The sequence below is a fragment of the Lagenorhynchus albirostris genome, chromosome 2 (assembly GCF_949774975.1).
Source record: "Lagenorhynchus albirostris chromosome 2, mLagAlb1.1, whole genome shotgun sequence".
In the NCBI taxonomy this organism is placed as follows: Eukaryota; Metazoa; Chordata; class Mammalia; order Artiodactyla; family Delphinidae; genus Lagenorhynchus; species Lagenorhynchus albirostris.
Genome location: NC_083096.1, coordinates 110,693,244 through 110,703,099, shown reverse-complemented (window position 1 = coordinate 110,703,099; position 9,856 = coordinate 110,693,244). Strand labels below are relative to the sequence as shown.

The 9,856-nt window shown below is 41.1% G+C and overlaps 1 pseudogene; it reads right to left on the bottom strand.

Annotated features, from left to right (window-relative positions):
• Positions 1 to 8,709: 8,709 nt before the first annotated feature.
• On the bottom strand, positions 8,710 to 9,246 carry LOC132516098 (large ribosomal subunit protein eL6-like; annotated as a pseudogene).
• Positions 9,247 to 9,856: the final 610 nt, after the last annotated feature.

Genomic DNA, 9,856 nt, shown 5'->3' with positions numbered 1-9,856 from the left:
TTTTGAGACTTCAGTCTGCCATCTTCTCGGTCTGCCGGCTTACCAAATAAAGTCATATTCCTTGCCTCAACACCTCGTCTCCGATTTATTGGCCTGTCGAGCCGGAGCAGAGTGAGCTTGGACTTGGTAACATCAGCATTGTAAAAGGAGGAAGGTTATACAGAGCTGGGTCATCCCCGAGCTTCAACCAGAAATACCCTCTCTCCTTACCTCAACCTTGTCTCTCTCCAAGGACCACAAGAAAACACAGTTCCACATGAGTTAGTCCCTCTATTTATTTCACTAACTCACAATATATCCCAGTTGAAATTCTAAAACTATCAATTCTAGGCTACCTACCAGTTGTCTTTACTCCTGTTCATAATGTTTAACCTTTGAGCTGTCGGTAACAAGCTCTACAAAGGGCTAGGCAGCCCCATCCTGGCTTTTAAGATCATTTTGCATGTGTTTGTTAGTGGTCATACCAGGCTTTACTAGAAATTTCAAGGAGGAAGAAGGAGGAGAGATTTATATTGTAGAAATGTAGGGCTTCCCTGGTGGCGCAGTGGTTGAGAATCCGCCTGCCAATGCAGGGGACACAGGTTCGAGACCTGGTCTGGGAAGATCCCACATGCCGCGGAGCAAAAGCCCATGTGCCACAACTACTGAGCCTGTGCTCTAGAGCCCACGAGCCACAGCTACTGAGCCCACATGCCACAACTACTGAAGACCGCATGCCTAGAGCCTGTGCTCCACAACAAGAGAAGCCACAGCAATAAGAAGGCTGCGCACTGCAACGAAGAGTAGCCCCCGCTCTCTGCAACTAAAGAAAGCCCGCGCACGGCAACGAAGACCCAACGCAGCCAAAAATAAATAAATAAAATTAAAAAAAAAAAAAAAGAAATGTAAAGAATCCTAACTGGAATAGTAAGTGCCACCAAGGCATTTCACTAACCTCACCTGTTACTAGTCCCTCTGAGATTCTGAAGCAACATGAAAAACCCTCCAGTTGACAAGTAGCAAGAACCCCAGAAGAGATGTAAAGCATATGGGGCCAACACAGTCCTCAGATATCCGGAGAAAAATATGCTGTCCTCGTTTTCTTAGGTCAATGTCACAAGTTATGGGACCCACAAGAGAGATGAATGCTGTCCTGGTCTTCTGTAAATCTCTTTAAACTCTGAGATCCTAAGAGCAAATTTTGCTTTGTCTTGCTTTTGTTTTGTTTTGTTTTGACTGTTTCAGCTGGCTTTGATTGGAGTTCACATTTTAGCAAATTCAAATGCTGGGCCAGCTGGTCCCTCTAATCTGCAATTCTTCTAACTCTAAACTACCAAACCCATTCTTTGGAGTTTTCTTCTTCTTTTCAGCTGTAAAGGAAAAACCTCAGTCCAGTCTACCTCCCGTGTCTTTCTCTTTTACTTGCACACAGAACACTTCACTTCTGACACCTCTGGTCACCAAATATATGGAGGTTTTCCCCACACCAAACATTCTTCGTGACACCAGCTGGGTGTCCTACAATTTAACTCAATTCTAACACTACCTACCTGGAGATAGTGTAAGATCCCGCAGGTTAAGGGCTCAGTCCCACAAGACTGCTCTTCACTTGAGATGCCAATCGCAAGTGACAGATTTCCAGGTTGCCCACAACTTCTGTCCAATTGGCTACAAATCAGAGGTTCCCATAACCCCCTTCTTGGGATTGATTAATTTGCTACAGTGGCTCACAGAAATCAGGGAAACACTTACTTAAGTTTATCAGTTTGTTAAGGAATATGATAAAGAATACAGATGAACAGTCAGATGAAGAGGTACACAGGGAAAGGTCTGGGAGAGTCCTGCGCACAGCAGCTTTTGTCTCCATGGAGTTGGGGATGTATTTGCCACCCCGGAAGCTCTCCAAACTCCACAGTTTTGGGATTTTTATGGAGGCGTTGTCACAGAGGCACGGTCCATCATCAACTCCATTTTCAGTCTTTCTCCCTTCTCAAGAGAATGGGGGGCAGGGCTGAAAATTCCAAGCTTCCAATCATAGCTTTGTTCTTCTGGTAACCAGCCTTCATCCATGAGCCCAGCAAGAGTCACCTCATTAGAACAAAAGACATTCCTATCACCCAGGAAATTACAAAGGTTTCAGGAGCCCTATGTCAGGAACTGGGGTCAAAGACCAAATATTAGAACAAAAGATTCTCCTAGTGTTCTTATCACTTAGGCAATTACAAGGGTTTCAGGAGTTCTGTGCCAGGAACCAGAGACAGGGACCAGTATATTTTCTATTATCTCACATTAGCTAAAGTCATTTCTTGGCAAGGTCTCCCTGATATCATTCACCCCAGAAGTGAAGTGTTTAACACTGACCCACACATTTTATGGCATCATCAAAGCCATCCTTCATACTCCATTGACCTCAGCTTTCATTTAAAGTGAGTTCAGTTAGATAAATATTCCAAAGCTTAGACTCATATAGAGAGATGAGACATTAAGTTATTTTTTATTTGGAAAGCTTTTTATTAATAGGACACAGCCCTCTTTTCATTTCCCTAAACTGTTACTGTTTGCATTCCTTAAGGCCCCTCATTTGTCCTTAAAGTGGGGCATTTTTTATGATAGCTTTTATATTAATGTTTACACTATTGATTAATCAATTCAACTATGTGCCAGATACTGTGATATGGTACATATCACATACCAGATACAGATATGGTACATACATGATATGGATATAGTAGTGAATAAAGCAGAGAAGTCCCTGGGGTTTACAGAATTTATAAGCCAAGACAAATTGTTCTAAATTGTTAAATCTAATACAATGGTAAACCACCATCTTGGCTATACTTTAGAATCCCCTGGAAAGCGTTAAAAAATTCCAATGCCAGGACTTCTGGTACCAGATATTATACAGTAGCTTAAATTAGAGTAATCCTTCCATAAAAAATAACTTTAAAAGCTAAACAAAGTACACAAAACAACTATGTGAAGTCATTGGAGAGCAACCAACTCTGGTAGGACTTAAGGGACTATGATTCCTGAGAGAAGGGAAGCACAGTTTCATAGTCACACTGGCTTTTTTCCCTTGAAAGGCAATCTCAGAGTGGTGAGAACTGCAGAAGCAAACCTAAAAGTCTTGTGCAATTTCCCCTCAAAGTATTGGATAACTGCTAAGCTGTGTATGTACGGGGCAAGAGTCCAAGAAACTCAGTAAAAAGCAACAGATGGAGGTTAAATTGCTGACAGAGACTTGAGCAGTCACATGGTGCTGGACAGATGGATGTTGGAGCTCCTCGCCAAGGTGCTGAGCCCTAGGTAAATACCTTAGAGTTTCATAAACCACAGAAGGGCTACCCTAGGAGTAAGGGGTATATACAGAGGTGAGGGCTAAACTGAAATAGACCAGTCCTAACAAAGTCTAAAACAGCCCTTGACAGGATTGCTCTGATCGTCTGGCTCTGTATATGTTGGGCAGAAGATATGTTAACCCTCTCTGGAGGAGGATGACACCATCCAGAGACTATAAATTTTAATATAGAATGTCTGACACTTAATAAAGAAAAGCAAATTATTAAAAATCAAAAGAAAATAAAAACATACTGAGTATTTTCACTGCCCTAAAAATCCTCTGTGCTCTGCCTATTCATCCCTCCCTCTCTCCTCTGAAACCCCTGTCAACCACTGATCTTTTTACTGTCTCCATAGTTTTGCCTTTTCCAGAATGGCATATATACTTGGAGTCATACAATATGTAGCCCACATTTGTCCAAACCCATTAAATGTACAACACCAAGAGTGAACAGTAATGTCAACTATGGACTTTGGGTGATTATGACGTGTCAATGTACGTTCATCAACTGTAACGAGAGTACCGTTCTGGTGGGGGATGTTGATGATGAGATGGCTGTGCATGTTGGGTGGGGCAGGGCATATATGGAAAATCTCTGCACCTTCCCTTCGATTTTGCTGTGATCCTTAAGCTGCTTTATAAAAATAAAGTCTCAATTAAAAATAAATTCAAAATTAAAAAAAAGAAAAAATTAAAACATACCTACAGGTGGTTCAGTTACTTTAAAGTACCTATCTAATATCTCTAACATCTATGATTAATGTGTTCAAGAAATAAAAGATACAGAAGAATCAAATAGAAATTCTAGAACTGAAAGATACTCTAAGTGAAATTAAAAATTAAGAACATGGATTTAATGCCAGTTAGACACAAGTGAATGGAGTATTGATGAACTGAAAGATGGAGCAGTATAAAACATCAAGACTAAAATGCAGAAAAACAACCTGATGCTGACTGACATCAACATTTTTGGGAGTGGGACACAGGCATCACTACGTACTTTCAGGCCTCAATTGTGAATCCATTGTACAGCCTGTTGAGAATCCCTGCACAAGAGCTTAAACAGGAGGGGTGATATGATTTGGACTTATGTTTTTAAATGACCAGAGATCCCGTGAGGAAAATGAATTGAAGGAGATAGTGCAGAAGCAGGGACATCACGTAGGGTGCTTTCGCCCTCAGTTGATGTAGCAGCTTTCTAGTGGTAGAGGGCATATCTCAGGGCATACTTCATGGTACAAAATAGGATCCAAGGTAAACAAGAGTGACATAATATAGAACTTCCTGATGGATCAACGGAAGGTGGGGATGAAAGAAGAGGACAACTTATAAAACTAAGTGATTCTCATCCAGGGGCAATTTTGCCTCGCAGGGACATAGGGCAAAATCTGTAAACTTGTTGATCCATCTCTACAGTGCATCAGACAGCCCTGACCACATAAATCCGAAATGTCAACAGGGCTGCTGTGGAGAAACCCTGGTTTAACTTCTTAAAAAGGTACGCCTTGCCCTCATAAACTAGCTCTTCCCTTTTGTGTGTCTGTGTTTTCAACTAACTGTAAAATTCTAGAGAGCAGAGACCATATCTTTTACTTTTTTATCTTCACCTGCTGTACCTCATACATTAAAAAAAAAAAATAGGCTTTGTTTTTTAGAGTAGTTTTATGATTACAGAAAAATTGAGTGAAAGTACAAAGAGTTCCCATATACCTCCTCTTCCCCGCACATAAGTTTCTCTTGTTATTAGCATCTTGTATTAGTGATACATTTGTTACAACTGATGAATATTACCACATTATTATTAACTGAAGTCCATAGTTGTATTACATTTTTTATACAAATAATACTTCCCAATAAATAATCAGTTACTGACTAATCTAATCATTTGTCAAGGAACATGACAATAAAAAAAAGAGGAAGAAGGGAACTATCAATTATTGAGCACCTATTCGATACCAAGCACTATGTAAGTCCATATAGGTATATAAAACTCGTATGTATCTATATGTAATATTATTATATAGAACCATGTCAATAACTGTGAGTTGGGTATTATAATCTCAGTTTTAAAGATGAGAAAATTTAGGCTCAGGAATTTTACATTATTTGCACAAAGTCACACAGCCTAGTAAATGGAGAAGTTGGAACAAAATTTCTCCCATATTCAGGGCCCATATTCCTATAATTACAACAAACACCCTTTTCCCCTCCCTTTTTTTTTTTTTTTTTTTTTTCACATTTCCTGTTTTAAAATGTCTTCCCCTGCTTCTGGTGTACAGCCCCAAGGAGTGAGTAGTCCCACAAGTCCTTTTCCAGCCTCAACTCTCAACTCCACCAAGGGAGGTCCATGTGGTTCCAGTCTGTGCCAAGTGGCTACTCCACCCCCTGATACTTTTAAGCCAGGCTAACACACCCACACGATCCGTAAAACCAAGTTGCAAATGCTAGCAGATGTTCATCAGTCTCTGGGCTCCCACTCTCACCTCCCTTTTGATGCCGCCTAATTGAGCTCACTCTCATCAGTCCAGTTCTGAACTCTTGGCTCTCTCTGTACTTGCCCTGCACCCCAGATTAGGGCTGTTACTGGCATTTCCATGGAGGCTTTCTCCTCTGGCTCCCTGGCGTTTTCTGGCTTAGTCTGAATTTTCTACCTTGGTATCTCTCCTTGTCTCGGATGTGTCAGGGAAAGACACATTTACTTCCTCTCGGACCTAAATCTGGTCTGGAATTTCAGTCCAGGGCAAGCTTTGACTCTCAGAATGTTATGGATGTTAAGGTTGGATGGAGCTGACTTAGATGAAGTGTGGACGGAGGCTCTAGACCAGAAATAGTTTGTAAACATTCTTTCTGCCCTCAGCCTCAGGAGCCTCAGGAGATGCTTGGAATTTAGAAACAGCCCACACCAGAGCACCAGAGCTCCAATGTGAACAACCTGCCGGGGCAGCCCCATATTCCCACCCACCTCATTCACTTCTTTGTTTTTGTATGTATTTTTCTTCTCCCTGTAAATTATAAATTCCCATGGGAGTAAGAATCATTTTCAATCCTAACATAGTTTCCTTTTCTTAAAATTCCGAGATCTGTATAAATATGTTAAGCTTCTATAAGGCTCATTGTTCTCGTCTGCTTCTTTTGAATGATATTGAAAAAACCCCAATTCTTTGCCTCTACAGTGACATCACTTCACTGTAAATGGATTCGCCACCATCGTCAAAAGCACTATTGAGGGCTTCCCTGGTGGCGCAGTGGTTGAGAATCTGCCTGCCAATGCAGGGGACACGGGTTCGATCCCTGGTCTGGGAAGATCCCACATGCCATGGAGCAACTAGGCCCGTGAGCCAAAACTACTGAGCCTGCGCATCTGGAACCTGTGCTCTGCAACAAGAGAGGTCGCGATAGCGAGAGGCCCGCGCACCACGATGAAGAGTGGCCCCCGCTTGCCACAACTAGAGAAAGCCCTCGCACAGAAACGAAGACCCAACACAGTAAAAATAAATAAATTTAAAAAAAAAAAAAAGCACTATTGAATACACTACAGCAACTTCAGCATAGGGTCCCAGGGATGGATCTTGTTTTCCTTCCCCTTCCTAAGCTTCTCTCTTGTCCTTTTAGTAAACGCTGGGAGAACTGAAATTTATCTAACAAAAATTCTTCTCATCAATTATTGCTATTGCTTTGGTGTCATCTCAACAGAGCCAGCAGTCCTTTGGGTTCTCCTTCATTCCTTCTCTCCTTCCCTTTCTCTTCCCATGCCTACCCTTCCTCCAGCTTTCTTTCCCTTCCTACTTGTCCTGTAGTGCTGGTGATATTCCCTTATAGGGGATTGGTTTCAGGAGAATGGTGAAAAAACTGCAATGCTCAGGAGAATCTTGAATCTTAAGTTTCCATTTCTTCTAGACATTTTGCTTCTTCCTCTCCTGAGTCAGTCTGGTCATTTTGTGCTATTTCTGGCAGCTCATATGCTTGGGGAAAAAAATGCAAAAGGAAGGAGGGAAAACAGAATTTTCTGTTTGTGAAATAGGATAAGGAGGCAAAATCTGGTTAGTTAAGCTGCTGAATAAAACACCAGATCCTGGATGGAACATGTTAAAAAACATGTTCTCTTTTAAAAAAAATATTGTTAAATATACCAGACATAAAGTTTATAAAACATAATATATAATTTAAAAAGTAATGTGCAACCACAAAGGGTATTTCTCTCCTTAAAGGATGCTCAGGCTGAAAACTTTACAGTCATCCTTGACTCTTTTCTCACACCCACATCCAATCAATCAGCAAATCCAGTTAACTCTACTGTCAAAAGCAGAGAAACGGACCCCTTTTCTCTACCTCAGCTGTGCCGTCAAGATTCAAGCCTCTATCACCTCTCGCCTGATTATTCCAAGAGAAGATCTCCTTGCTTCACCCTTGGCACTCTCTACAATCTACTCTTAACACTACAGCCAGAATGATTCTTTTAAATGACTAAGTCAGAGCCTGCTGTTCTTCAGTTCAAAAACCTGCAATGGCCTCCCATGAGACCTAGCACGGGAGTTAGCAAACCACAGCCTATAAATCAAATCCAGTCACCATCTATTTTTGTAAAGTTTTACTGGAATACAAAAACAACCATGTCCACTCATTACATATTGTCTATGCTACTTTCATGTTACAACAGCAGAGTTGAGTGTTTGCAACTGAGACCCTATGGCCCATAAAGCTTAAAATATTTACTATCTGGTCCTTTACGGAAGAAGTTTGCCAATCTCTGACCTAGCATCTAATAAAGCCCTATAAAGCCCTGCTGACACGTCTCTGACCATATTGCCTATTCTGTTTCAGCTGCAGTGCCCTCCCCATGTCTTCCTGAAGACATCAGACATATTGCCATAGTAAGTCCATTGCGCTGGCTAGTCCCTCTGCCTAAAATGTTACTCACCCAGAAAGCCATGTGGCCTACTCTCTCATGCCCTTCAAATCTTGGCTCAAATGTCACCTCAATGAAGCCTCATCTCATTTAATTCTGCAAACCATACGCTCACTCTGCTCTGTCTTAAACTCCCTCACCTTCTTATTTTTTCCATAGAACTTATCACCTTCTAAAACAATAATAATTTAATAATTTATTTCATTCATTTTTTTGTCTTTTCTTGTAGAATATGTTCTCCATAAAGGGCTCTTGTACTCCTACGTGCTTATAGCAGTACCTAGCACATAGCAGGCATTTAGGAAATATTGGTTTCATGAAATGATACTGAAGTAATATAGAACATTACCAGGTCTTTGCATCCTTCTTTGTGTCCTTCTATAATCATACCCCTAACCCACCCTCCTCCCATGTAAATACTCTCTGGATAATTTCTTTTTTTTTTAATGGACCGAGTTATTTACTAAGGTTCCTTGTAAGAAGTTTAGAACATTACTTTGTGAGGATAAATTTCATGTGTGAGAGCAAACACAGAGCGGAGGTAGCCCTGGAGCTGAGCAACGGCTTTGATTCTTCGCAGAATTTGTGAGTCCACAGCTTTCTGATCAACCTTGCGCTGCTCTGTAATCTTGTATTTCTCTCTCTCTGTGCCGAAGATCTCACCTTCCTGGTGCCTGGGCTTACGCAGGCACTTACCAGGACTTACGCAGTGAGATGTTCTGGGATTTTCACACCACTGATATCAATTTTGGTGGATGTGGCAATGACAGATTTCTGGTGTGTTCTCCGCAGAGGAACTTGATTGAGGGACAGAGGCCCAGTCACAAGTAGCAAGCCACTGCTCAGCTGCTTCAGGAACATGACCCTCTTGCCTCTGTGGCGCCCAGTGAGGATGATCAGAACAGTCCCAGGAGCGATGCTAGCGCGCAGTTTTCTCACATGCTTACTGAAGGGCTTTCTGCAGTGACTCAACAGCTTTCGAGGCACGTCTTCAGTAGGATACTACCTAGGCATTATTTCTTAATCTTTTTTTTTTTTTTTGCTTTTCTTTATAGTTGGATCGAGGTTTATATATCCCTACAAAATATATTCTGTAAGGTCAGCTTTTTAACTTTATATAAATTGATAAATACTTGTATGTCTCCTTCTGAGACTTCCTTTTTTTCCCCTCAATATATTTATAACATTCATCCATATTGATGCAAGTAGTTACAATGCACTAATTTTCACTGCTGGATGGCATTCCAGTGTATGAGTACACTCCAATTCATCCATCTTTTCTACAGCACATGTATATTTAGGTTGTTTCAGTTTTCCCCCATAAACTACATTGGCAGAACATTCTTATATACATCTTCTACACAGATGTAAGATTTTTCGTAGGGTTCACACTTAGGAATGGAATCACTGGGTAGCAGGGGATGTGCATGTTCAACTTTACTGGCTAATGGCAAATTGTTTTCCACAGAATTACACAAATTTATACTTCTACCAGCAGTATAAAAGAGGTCTATAGCTCCACATCCTCAGTAACACTTGGATTTGTCGGGCTTAGCTAGTGGTGGTGTACAATGGTAACTCATTGTGGTTTTAATTTGTATTTCTCTGGTCCCTAAGAAATTGAGAATCTT